Here is a 13,133-nt window from a genome sequence, read left to right as displayed (position 1 = left end):
TTCTTGGTTTATAAATATACCAAGAGTTGTTTAATATTTTAGAAAACTGGGTCATTTTGGCCATCACAACTGATGTATGAGTCTCCAATACAACACATCTGTAGACATTTAAATTAAACATATAAATTTAAGTCAATGACATGATAAATCTACAGTGTGGGTGTGAAGAGGACCATGTTATAATACATTCTAGTGTGCATGAGCATGAAATACATACTTCTGTAATAAATTATAAGTATTTATTTAACATGAGGACATTATATTAATTCTTTATAGTATGTTTTAATTATAATTCACATTATATATTTATATTATACAAACAATAGAGTATCAATTGATTTATTTCAATAGAGTAAAGTGGCATTCCAAACTATTCATTATAAGAAAGGATGATTAAATCTGAAAGGACTGAGAACGGTAAACTCTTTAGCATATCTGGTGCTGGGAGTGCTCCCCAGGTGTCACTCTATGTTAAGGTATGCTCCCTCTATTCCCATTTTGCTGAGTGTTTTCATGATAAATGGATGTTATACTTTATCAAATGCTTTTCAGCATCTATTGATATAATCATGTGATTTTTGTCTTTTATTTTGTTTATGTGATGTATTATGTTTATTGATTTGTGAATATTGTACCACCCTTGCATCCCTGGGATGAATCACACCTGATCATAGTCTATGACCTTTCTTTCTTTTTTTTTTTTCATCCCACAAGAAGCCATAACTTTATTAATGATAGAAACAGTACAAATTTCAAACAAAGCTGCAGTAACTCTTTTGAAACACCAAAAAAAAAAAAGAGTGCTTCTTTTTAGATAGTTACATTATTAATTCCATAATAGCATTTACAATATCATTACTGTTGTTTTTCAGGGCTCGGACTGCCTTTGCTCTTGACACATTTGCTTGTGACATGACTAATTCTATGTCCTTAACTTCCACACCGGTTTCATCAACCTCTTCCTCTTCACTTTCCTCTTGTACAGTTGGAGTCTGTGTGTTTTCTTGAATGTTTGAGACAGCTTCACCTTGGACTTTGAATTTCTCAGCAGCTGCTAGCTGTGCTTGCTGAGATAAATCCTCGATCTTGGCTTCCCCAAAAACTATGTAGGTATCTAAAGCTGGGCTCTTGTAGACATCTGGTTTTGTGATGACAAAGAGGATATTCTTAGATTTCCGGATAGTGACCCTAGTAACCCCTGTAACCTGTCGAAGACCCAGTTTGGAGATAGCCTTCCATGCCTTCTTTTCACTCCGGCTCTGTTTTGCTTTACTGACTGGTTCTTCATCAATTTCAGCTGCTGCCGCCAGCTGGGCTTGTTGTGTGGTTGCCTGTGTGGAATCTTGTTCTTCAAGCTCTGGTACAGATTCATCACTTTCAGATTCTGTTCCAGACCCTGTCTCAGCCTGGGGCTGTGGCAACTCCTGCTCTGTAGCAGGGACGGTTTCTGTGGCTTCACTGGGCATTTTGTAAAGGGAACGCGGAACCAAGATGGCAGCAGAAAAAGAGCTATGATCTTTCTAATGTATTGCTGGATCTAGTTTCTAAATATTTTGTTGAGGATTTCAGCATCTGTTCATTAGCGATATTGGGCTGTAGTTTTCTTTCTTTGTAGTGTCTTCACCTGGTTTGCAATTAAGATAATACTGGTCTCATAAAATGTGATTGGGAATCTTCCCTCTTCTTGACTTTTTTGGAATAGTTTGAGAAGAATAGAAATTATCTTTTCCCTAAATGTTTAGTAAAATTCACCTGTGAAGTCATCCAGTCCAGGGCTTTTGTGTGCTAGGATTTTTTTTTGATTACTGATTCAATTTCACTACCTGTTATTTATCTCTTCAGGCTTCTGCTTCTTGATTCATATTTAAAAGATTATGTTTCTAGAAATTTGTTCATTTCACCCAGGTTGTAAATTTCTTGCCATATGTTTGTTTGTAGTAATTTCTGACAAACCTTTGTACTTTTGTGATATTGGTTGTAATTTCTCTTCTTTCATTCCTGACTTTATCTATTGGAGTCCTCTCTCTTTTTCTGTTGATGAGTCTGGTTAAATGTTTGTCAGTTTTGTTTCTCTTTTCAAAGAACCAGGACCTGGTTTTATTGATCTTTTGAATTGTTAATTTTCAGTCTCTGTGTCATTTAATTCTGCTCTGATCTTAGTTATTTTCTTCCTTCTGAATGCTCTGTGCTTTGTTGTTGTTCCTCTAGTTTTTGTACATGTAGAGTTAGGTTTTTATTTGTAATTTTAAAAATATTTTTTAGGTCAGCCTGTATTGCTATGAACTTCCTTCTCTGGACTGCCTTCACTATGTCCCATAGGTTCTGAGCTGTTGTGTGTTCATTATCATTTATTTTCTAGAAACTTTTGAATTTTTTTCTTGATCTCATTGTTAACCCCTTCATTGTTTAATAACATATTATTAAGTCTACATGAGTCTGAATTCTTTTTAGTATGCTTTATTGATTATGCTGTTACAGTTGCCCCAATTTATTTTCTTTGTTCCCCTCCACCCAGTGACATCTCTCCCTCCAGTTGTCCACCCCCCCTTAGTCCATGCCCATTGGTTGGCATATAGTTCCTCTCAACATCTTCCTATCTACTCCACTCTGTCCTACTATGTTTCCTAATTCCTGCACCATCTCCCTCCCTTTCTCCTCTTTCCCCTCCCTGCTGACCTTTACCCATGATGTTTCCCATACCTATAATTCTTTTCACACTCTCGTTGCCTACTTAGTTTGCCTTTGTTTTGGTTCTCTAGCTTCTTTTGTTGGTTGTTGTGATACAGCTTTCATTTTTAATGTTCAAAATTTTGATCCTTTCTCCTAAATAAGTCCCTTTAACATCTCATATAACAGTGGTTTGGATCTAATGAACTCCTTCAGTTTTACTTTGTCCTGGAAGCACTTTCTCTGACCTTCTATTCTGAATGACAGCTTCACTGGATAAAGTATTCATGGTTATAGGTTTTTGCTTTTCATTACTTTGAAGATTTCTTGCCAGTTCCTTCTTGCCTGCAGAGTCTCCTTTGAGAAATCAGCTAGTAGTCTTATTGGGACACCTTTGTATGTAATTCTCTTCTTCTCTTTCACTGCTTTTAAGATTTTTGACATTTTGATGATAATGTGTCTTGGTGTGGTTCTCCCTGGGTCCAGTTGTTTTGGAACTCTCTATGCTTCCTGGATGTGTAAGTCTATTTCCTTCCCCAAGTTAGGGAAGTTCTGCTTTATTATTTTTTCACATAATTTTTCGATGTCTAGTTCATCTTTTTAACCTTCTGGCAGCCCTATGATTCGGATGTTGGCCTGCTTATAGCTGTCTGATAAGTTTCTGAGCCTCTCCTCATTTTCCTCACTTCTTGTTTCCTCTTTCTGCACTGGTTGACTGTTTGTTCCTTCCTTGTGTTCCAATTTGTTGATTTGATCCCTGGTTTTCTTGCCATCACCACTAGTTTCATATGTGTTTTTGTTCATTTCAGCAGGACTAACCTTCATTCCTTCCCTGTCTTGTTTAAGATCTCCTGTTATGTCTGTAAGCACTTTTATAAGTAAAACTGTAAGCGCTTTTATAAGTAAAGCTCTGAACTGTGCCTCAGAAAGATTTTCTATCTGCTGCTTCACTAGATTAGAAATTCGCTGTCTAATCAGCTGCGTCACTGGGATCTCTATCATGATCTGTGCCATCCTGGACAGTTTTGTGTTTACCTTTGCTTCCTGGGCAGTGCTGTCACACCTCTTACGCTATGGGGGGGGTAGCCCTGTGCACTCATCACAACTGGGTGTTTTCTGCAGGGGTGGGGGTCCAAGATGAATTCCTTCCATTCAATCTCCGCTGAGAGACCAGGAGCCTCCTCCTCCTCTGTCTCCACCCCCACTGTGTCTCACAGTCCAAGGCAATGGAGGTCTGCCTTCCCCCGCTTTGGAATTTCAAGCTGACAGATCTGGTCCACAGCTGGGGGTGCTTCCCAGGTGCTTCTTGCTTCCCCTTAAAGGTGTCTGTGCTTACCGCTGTCCTGCCACCATCACTGCTGCTGCTGTGGATAGCACAGCTTGACCTCTCCTCCCAGGCTTTGCCACACTTACCTGTCTGTATGAGCACCACTTCTTTATAACTTCATACATTGGACTTCCATTTATTTTCTGGAACTTCTGGTTATTTTTGGTTTTGCAGTAGTTGTATTCCTTCTTAGTTGTGGAGGGAGATGGGGCGTGTCAGTCTAGGCCTCCACCTTGGCCAGAAGTCTCCTGTGTTTGTTTGCTTCTGTGTCTCAGGGAGAGATGTCGCTCCTACTCCATTGTAAGGGGTGGAGCCTTAGGGATTCGTTAGTAACAGGCAACCTGTTTCACCACTTTGTGGCGCTGTATACAGGGGAGGGGTCTGAGAAGGAGCAATACTGCTTGCCCAACACTCGCCCCTTTTCCAGACAACTCTCCCACTTCTGCACCAGACTGGCGCCCCTCCATCTGAGCCCTGGTCGTTGTTCCCACAGTGGGTGGGTCTGCGGACGTTCTAGGTCTGTGGGGGCCCTTTAAACAAGTGGACTCTGCTGTGGCCAGCAGTTTCTGCCTCCATCTCAACCACCACTGGTTTCCACTGTCAAAAGCAATGAGGCTTAATTTTCCCCAGCACTGGAACAGTGAGCTGCTCTGGTGAGGAGCTGGGAACACTCCCCAGGTGTCCCTCCTGACTTTTTAAAATTTGTAACTGCACTTTCTGCTGGCCTGCTGCTCTTGCCGCTGCTCTTGCCACTGCTGCCACCACCATGCCCTGTCTTCTCCGCCTGGGTTCTGCCCCTCCTACCTGTCTGGATGAGTATTTCTTCTTTATATCCTTGTTTGCTGGACTTTCTTGCACTTTGATTTTCTGGAATTTCTGGTTGTTTGTAGTTTTGAGGTAGTTGTATTCCTTCTTAGTTGTGGAGGGAGACGCAGCATATCTGTCTATACCTCCATCTTGGCCGGAAGTCTGTTTTTTACTTTTTCCTCACAGTTGTTTTCTAGTTTCAAGTCATCGTGATACGAGAAAATGCTTGATACTATTTCAATTCTTGAATTTGTTGAGGCTTGTTTTGTGTCCTACCACGTAGTCTATTTTTGTGAATTTTCCATGTGCATTTGAAAAGAGTGTCTATTTTGCTTCCTTGGTGTGAAAGGTTCTGTATATATTAATTAAGTCCATTTGGCCTAGAGTGCCATTTAGTGCCACAATATCTTTGTTGATTGTTTGGAAAATCTACATTTTTAGAGTAAGGTGCTAAAATCCTCTACTATAAGTATGTTGCTGTCTATATCTTTCTTGATGTCCTCCAAGATTTTCTTTACATATTTGGAAGCTCCTATGTTGAATGCATATATGTTTGCAATGGTTATATCATTTTGATGGATTCTTCCCTTATGAATTGTGAAGTGACCTTCTCTGTCTCTTTTTATGGTCTTTGTTTTGAAGATTATTTTGTCTAATATAAGTATTGCTACCCTAGCACATTTTTCATGCACATTTGTTTGGAATATTTTTTTTCCATCCCTTCACTTTCAGTATGTGTAAGTCTTTTGTTCTGAGCTGGGTCTCTTGTAGACAGCATATATGCAGGTCACATTTTCTTATCCATTCACCTACCCTATGTCCTTTTGGTTGGAGCATTTAATCTACTTAAATTTAAAGTTATTATTGATAGGTACTTACTCACTGTGAGTTTTTTCCTTTGTACCTCTGTTCCTCTCTCTCTCTTTCTTTTTCTTCATCTTTTAAAGCAGCCCCTTTAGCATGTCTTACAGTGCTGGTTTGATGGAGATGTATTCTTTCAGCCTTCTTTTGTGTGGGAATCTCTTTATTTCACCTTGTATTTTCAATGAGAGCCTTGCTGGGTAGAGTAGTCTTACTTGCAGGCATTTGCTTTTTATTGATTGAAATAGTTTTTGCCATTCCCTTCTGGCTTGTAGTGTTTCTGTTGAGGAATCAGCTGATAGTCTTATTGGAGCTCTGTTGTATATTACTAGTTGTTTCTTCCTTGCTGCCTTTAAGATCCTCTCTTTGTCTTTGAATTTTGCCAATTTAATTATGATGTGTTCTGGGTGGGCCTTTTTGGCTTCATCTTGACTGGGACCCACTATGCTTCCTGTACTTGTGTCACTTTTTCTCTCATCAAGTTAGGAAAATTTTCTGTTATTACTTTTTCGAACAGGCTTTTTATCCCTTGCTCCTCTTTTCATGGTATCCCTATGATATAGATATTACTACATTTCATGCTGCCCTGCAGCTCCCTTAATCCCTCTTCATTCTTTTTGACTCTTTTTTTCTTTTCTTTTGTTGCTCTGTCTGGAATTTTTTTCTACTTTTTCCTGCAGCTTGCTGATTTTATTCTCTGCTTCATCTAACCTGCTTTTACTTCCTTCTACTGTGTTCTTCATTTCAGGTATTGTGTTTTTCATTTCATCCTTACTCTTATTGATAGTTTCTATGTCTTTTTCATGGTGTAGTTCACAGTAAGTTCCTTCTAGCTTCCCTGGAGTTCTTTGTAGTTCTCGCTGAGCTACTTGAGTGTTATTATTACCATTATTTTGAACTCGATGTCTGATAGTTTACTTGTCTCACTTTTGCTTAGCAGTCTTTGTGGCATTCCTTCCTCTCCTTTTAATCTTTTTCTTTATCTTCTTATTTTAGGTGACTCTTCTTGTTTGTTTCTGCATGTTATATTTGTCTACTTTGCCTCCCTGTCTTTATGGTGTTACGTTCCATGTCAGAAGACCTGTGGTGCAGTCTCTTTCATCTCCTGATCTGGATGATCTAGGGCTGCCCTTTATTCAGTTTATGTGGGATGTCTTATTGTATTTGGGCTTTGCTTATTGGTGTCTCCATTGATGGGTTCTCCCCCATCTGGCTTTCTGGGAGTCACAACACCCACCATGTCTTGCATGCTTCTGACTTCTTTCTGGATCCATCTTTGGTTTCTTTTATCAGCTCAAGGTCCTGTGTTTTGTTGTCCAACTTCTGTCAACACTGCCTGTATCCTTCACCTTTCTCTAGAGGACGTTTCTATTTGGAGGGTGGGGCCCCAGGTCTCCCCTGGGAGGCACTGTTCAGTCTTCTGGGGAAATTGTGGGTGTGTCTCACCTGCCCTTGCACCATGCATCTTAGTCTGACCCAACTTATTTCCAACAATGTATAGTTTCTGATTAAATAGTTATTTCATGGGACAGGAGGTGGTGATTTGTATAAGAGGGTTAGGTCTCTCTGGCCCAGTTTTGATGGCAGCTCTGTGTGTGAGCTTAACCAAGGCTGGGAGGGGCCCTGAATCCCCTTTGCAGCACTTTCTGATCTCCTTGCTTACCTGAGTGAAATAGGGCCTGAAGAACCAATGCGTTTTGTCTCCCTGAGAGAAGTTCGAAGTAGTTACCCCTGGCATTCCTTTTGTTGTCTTCCTCTTGTGGAAATGCACTCTTCAGTGTTTTCAAGCCTGCCCAGCCTGTTTTTCAGATAACCTCAGATCCTGCAGGAGGTGGGGCTGGGTGCGACCTTCCCTCCTCAGAGGTTCCAGCCAGGGAAGGGAGTTCTGTCTGGCTTTAAATACTCTGGTGTAGTTTCTAGCCCACTGCTCTCACAGCATACAGAGACCCATGCTCTCCACTCTATGCAGCTGCACCAGGCTGGGGCCAAGAAATTTACTTGCTTTGTACCTTTCTGAGCAATTAGTCCAGCTTTACTGAGTGGGAGCAAATCACGCCCTTAATCCTTTCCCTTTGGTGGCAGGGCCACTGTGCAGGGTTCCTGCCCAGCATGCCTCAGCTCCACTTTTAAAAAGTCTCTCTGGGCACTCCCACTGCAGCAGTGTCAACTGCCCAGCTTTCAATACATGCCACCTCTCCAAAAAGTTGAGCCTTTCACATTCACAGCTGGCAATGGCCAGCCTCCTCCACCAAACCCAGGTGCAGATAGTATCCCTCTGTCACTCTGGCTTTCTCCAGGTTGGTGATTGCCATTGCAGCTATAAGTATGTATAGCCTGTATCTCCCCAAATTTGTGTACCCAAGTCGCTTCCATCTAGGACCTGGGGATTCCTTGCCCTGGAGGGGAGATAGCTGCAAAGCTGTGATCTCTGACCAGACTTTCCTAGGATGCAAGATGCAGGGACCATGCCCTGGGTATTTCCTAGTTCACCCATAAAATCTTACCACCTGTTGTGAAGGATCTTCTGTACTTCTTGGCTTCCAAACTTCATATCCACTAAGATTCCATTGAATGCTCTGTTTATTTTTCAAAAGAGCAGCCAAGTATCCAAACAAGTGGACTCTGCCTCCACCTACTTGGCTGCCATATTCCAATAAAGATAATTTCTTTTATTTTCTGTGCATGTACTTGTTGAATTATTTTCTTTTCTTTGTTTTTCACTGCTTCTTTTGGAAAAGCACTGTTCCTTGTGTTGTCTTTGTGTTAGTTTTATCTTGACTACTGTTTAATTAGCTGTACACTTTTGTGTTAATTTCAGAGATTGCTCTATTGTTTGAATATGCAATTAATTTATCAAAATCTACATTCAAATTAATATTATATATAACTTCACATATAAGGTGATACATTTATAACAACATGCTTTCACTACATTCCTTATCTTTTATGCATTGTTGTTACAATATTTACTTCATCTGTTTTAAACCCCATAATACATTGTTATTATTTTGTTTTAAAATTAAAGTTTCTTAAATAATTTTTTAAGGTTTTTTATGTTCACCCACATATTTCTCCCTTTCACTATTTTCATTTTTATGTATAACCCAAATCTCCATCTGGCATTAGTCTCCTTTAGCCTGAAGAATCTCATTTGACATTGTTTTCAGTGCAGGCCTTTGGTGATAATTTCTTCTAGCTTTTGTTTATTTTTAAATTTTTTTTTGAAGAATATTCACTGGGTATAAAATTATAGTCTTACATGTCTTTTTTTTTGAATTTTAAAGATTTCATTCTAATGTTTTTTAGCTTGTACTGTTTCTGAAAAGAAATATAATCCTTTTGATTTTCCCTTTATTTGTGCTGTATTTACTTTTTCTTGCTGCTTTTGAATTTTTTTTGTCATTAGTTTTCAGACAATATTATTATGATAGTTTGTAACTGGTGTGTGTGTGTGTGTGTGTGTGTGTATGTTTAATCTACTTGAAATTTACTGAGCATTTCAGATCTGTGAGTTGTTATAATTTGGGACTACTGTAGACAATAATTTTACTTTAATTGACATTCAAAAAATGAACAAAAAGTGACCTAGAATCATTGATATATTTTTCCAGAGTTATTAAAACGGATCTGACATGACAGAAATGTTGTAAATTACTTAGCAAACAAACACACACAAAAATGTTGGGAACTATAAGGAATCAGATGAGGAAGCTCAGCAAAGAAGTAGAACTTGTAGAAAATATTTAATGGAAATTCTAGAGCTTAAAAAATTAAATATCTGAAAAAAAAACACTAGGTGTGCTTTGCAATAAATTGAATACCCTAGAAAAAAAATACCAGAAAATCTTAAGCTATGGAAGTAGAAGATACCCAAAGCAAAGCTCATGGAATAAAAGTGCTGAGAATTTTAAATGAAAGGCTCCATAATGTGGAACAAGTGTGAATGTTTGCATGTGCACGTGCACACGCACACACACACACACACACACACACACACACACACATACACACCATTGGAGTCTCAGCAGGAAAGAAAAGCTAACTTGGGCCAGAAAACATATTTTGAAAAAATAATAGTCCCAAATATTGTGAATGTTACCTTGTTAAAAGCCAAGATATTTTTTCACATGAGTATGTGTTTTACCCAGGCCAACAGTTAATTTGCTAATAATTCTGCTTCATTTTTCAACAATTTTAAAGATTTATTAGGGTGCATATAACTAGAGATAGAACAGTTTAACTTCCAAATTGAGGCTCTGAAGTCTCATAGATGTTTGCTTTTCCAATGAGGTCTCTGTGTACTGCATATGATTTGTCGAAGAACTAAGGAGATGCCTACATATATTTCTATGTTGCCTCCTCAGCACAACTCCCTCCATGCTTTCTCTTTTCCTGAAAATTCCAGCCCCTCAGCAGCACTGAACCTTGATTTGTGCCTACTCACTTGAGTGACATTATGCTTCTCTGCTTGAATACCACATCTGTATTGTTTCTAGGAAGTACCTAGAAAAGGAAAAGCTGAAGCAATCAAGGAACTCACTTCATGTGTTTTTTATTCTCTGAAAGATCACAGAACTGCACTGCCTGTACTTCATTTTAATAGTTTTTTATATTTTCAGGGTTATTCTGATATGAGTTACTCTGTCATGGCAATGAAGTAGAAGTTGCTCTTGTTAAGATTTTAATTTGTATTGTAGTTATTCTTGTATATGCCTCAGCTTGAGGGCAGAACCATGCGTTGTTCACCTTTGTTCTTCTGAGCATTGTACAAAGCCTGTATGCTATTCATTGTTAGTCACTTAATTTGATTAAATATTTAATTATTAAATAGTTTGAATAAATAATTGAACTGAATGAAATAAAACATGGCAGGAATTTTAGTAACAATTTAAAGGCCTTAAAATTCATTACACACACTTATTATTTTTATTCACTAGTTCTTTTATATTCTGCAACAATCATCATAATACCTGAGTTACTAATCCTTCCCTCTTCACCCTGGTAACTCAAACCTTCCATTTTAATTATAGAGCATGTGAAAAACTAAGAAACAATCACCAACAATCATTTGGTAGTATGAGTATTTATTAGGAGCCATTTAAAAAAAATCTCTTGTGTTGCTTTTCTAGGCTATTTTTCTTTACAGCTTCTAATGTCCAACTGGAATCATTGTTCATGGTCACATAGGCCAGGCCCACATTATTGATGACTGGGATATGTCATTGGTTATGGAAATCCTAATGGGAAAAGGTCAACATAATGGAACATGTATGTTCTTGTAATAAGTGCCTGATTAAAAGTCTACTGCACATAGATGTAAAGATTCTTCCTTTAAGCTAGTAAATGTACTTTATTTTCTTTTTTAAAGATTCTTGATTTTATCATAGATTAAAAAGCTAGAATAAAATGTAGTTTCATATTACATAATATATAATAAGTTCACCTGTCAGTAAGCAATTTTTAATTTCACTCAGTTGAATTATTTAAATATTTCTTATCCTGCCATCTCATTTTCTCCCTCATCTACTTGAACACTTTGCTAATTTCTCATACCCATGTAACTTCTAAGGTCTCTTTTATCACCTCTTAAAAATACCACAAAATCTTTCAGATCATGCCCATCTCACATATCCTTTAACACCCGGGACCACCCTATTGCTTATTTAGTCGGTTATGAAACAGAGGAACATAGTTTGTACCATACTATTCTACACATTCATTGAAACATTAAGATTACAAGGCTTTTACACATCACTTGGTGTAACTGTTACAGTAGGCAGCCTGTAAGTAATTAACAAAGAAATGGAGTAAATAGAATCAGACATTAAGCCTAATTAAGAAGTAGAAGATTTGTAGCCACTGGAGTGGAAGTGGGGAAATATAAGGGGGAAATTCCTCTGATGAGGACCCAGATGACAAGTAGAACTTGGAGGCATGTGCAGTAGAAACTAAACTAGCTCTTGTAAAGGGGAGGAGTCTAGCCTGGGAAAAACTGGGGAAAAGACCAGATAGGATAAGGGCACAAAACCAGAAGATCCAGGAAAGGGGTTGGGTAGGGGGAGGGCCCATCACCAGCCCATGAAGAATTAGTAAGATCAATTTGTTTGGGAAAAAAATTACCCTTTCCCAAACCCCCCAAAAATATATAGAAATCTTAACAAAAGTCTGAGGTTCATTTGTTCACAAGTTCACAAGCTGCACAGGTCCAAGAACACAACAGTCCCAGCCCTGGTATCATGGAGCCTTGGTGGTCAGCATGCACATGGGAAAATGAGAAATAGAGAAGTTCTACATCTCTGGGTCCTGGCCCTCATGGGCTTGGTGGTGACAAGTGTGGGTCTGATGTCTTAAAGACAGAACTTCTGCAGTGAGATGGAGCTAAGCCACCTGGTAATGGATGAGACATCACCTAAGCCTTTCCTTTATTTTTATTCCAATAGATCTTGCCACAGTACCCCTCCCCCTATAAGTGTATCCCTGAAATGCTTTTCCTGTGATAACCGCAAAAGAATCCTATTTCCACCAGCAACATAACCACCTATTTTCAGTATCAAGGCCAGATGGTCTTGTGAATTCCATTGAGCATTCAGAGATAAAACTCTCCAATGAACAGTTGGTTATCATCCAAGACAACCCTTTCTGTCTTTATACAGTTCTGATATTAGAAAGTCCTTCTGTATGTTATCATTCTCTATTAATCGCAGTTCTACTTCTTAATCTATTTTTTTAGAAAACTATTTTAGTACATTGTTAAAATTCACATCATTCCTTTAAATTTTATTTAGGTACTTGATGAAAAATTGTCCTGAGCAATCATTTTTGGCAAAATTAATAAGTTATCTACTGGCCCAACATTATAGTGTGAACAGTAGGTTCATCTGGGTCTTTGCTGTAAATATAAAGTTGGAACTTCCCCCTTGCAATGTTATCATTACATATTTAGACACAACTAGAAAGGTTTTCTCTAATGACTGCTGAAAAACAAGCAATCCTAATTCCAAGATTCAAGGGGTCATGATGAGTACCCTGATCTTATAACATTTTGACTTCCCAAATAGACTGTTACATGGAATCAGACTACAGTGAGGACAAAATAGGTCATGACATAACTCATTTGTGAGGGGGACTTTGGGACACATTTAGAGGTCTGTGGCTTTGTATTTCACTTTTCTTGGCCCCCAGAAGTTTTAGAGATAATCTGATTTCATTTACTTTTGCTTAGAAAGATAGCATATTTATCTACTCTAAGCACTTGAAGTTTTCTTTTTGTTTAAGGATCTTTCTTTGACACATAGAACACAGTTATGGAACTAATGATTATCAAAAAGAAAAATATGAAACCTCAGAAAAAAGGACAAACATTAACCTTAATAGGGTACATTTTGGTTATACTAATTTTAATTTTTACATAAATTTTAATAAAAGTTCACAACTACTATTTAGTACATGGATAATGTTTTGTCAGGTGGTG

At 38.3% G+C, this 13,133-nt stretch overlaps 1 pseudogene; it reads right to left on the bottom strand.

The window, feature by feature from the left end:
- Positions 1–818: 818 nt before the first annotated feature.
- Positions 819–1,490, bottom strand: LOC150019096 (nascent polypeptide-associated complex subunit alpha pseudogene; annotated as a pseudogene).
- Positions 1,491–13,133: the final 11,643 nt, after the last annotated feature.

The sequence above is a fragment of the Furipterus horrens genome, unplaced genomic scaffold (genome assembly GCF_987537825.1).
Source record: "Furipterus horrens unplaced genomic scaffold, mFurHor1.1.pri manual_scaffold_2, whole genome shotgun sequence".
In the NCBI taxonomy this organism is placed as follows: domain Eukaryota; kingdom Metazoa; phylum Chordata; class Mammalia; order Chiroptera; family Furipteridae; genus Furipterus; species Furipterus horrens.
The sequence above is the reverse complement of the archived record's forward strand: the minus strand, read 5'-3'. Positions and strand labels throughout refer to the sequence as shown.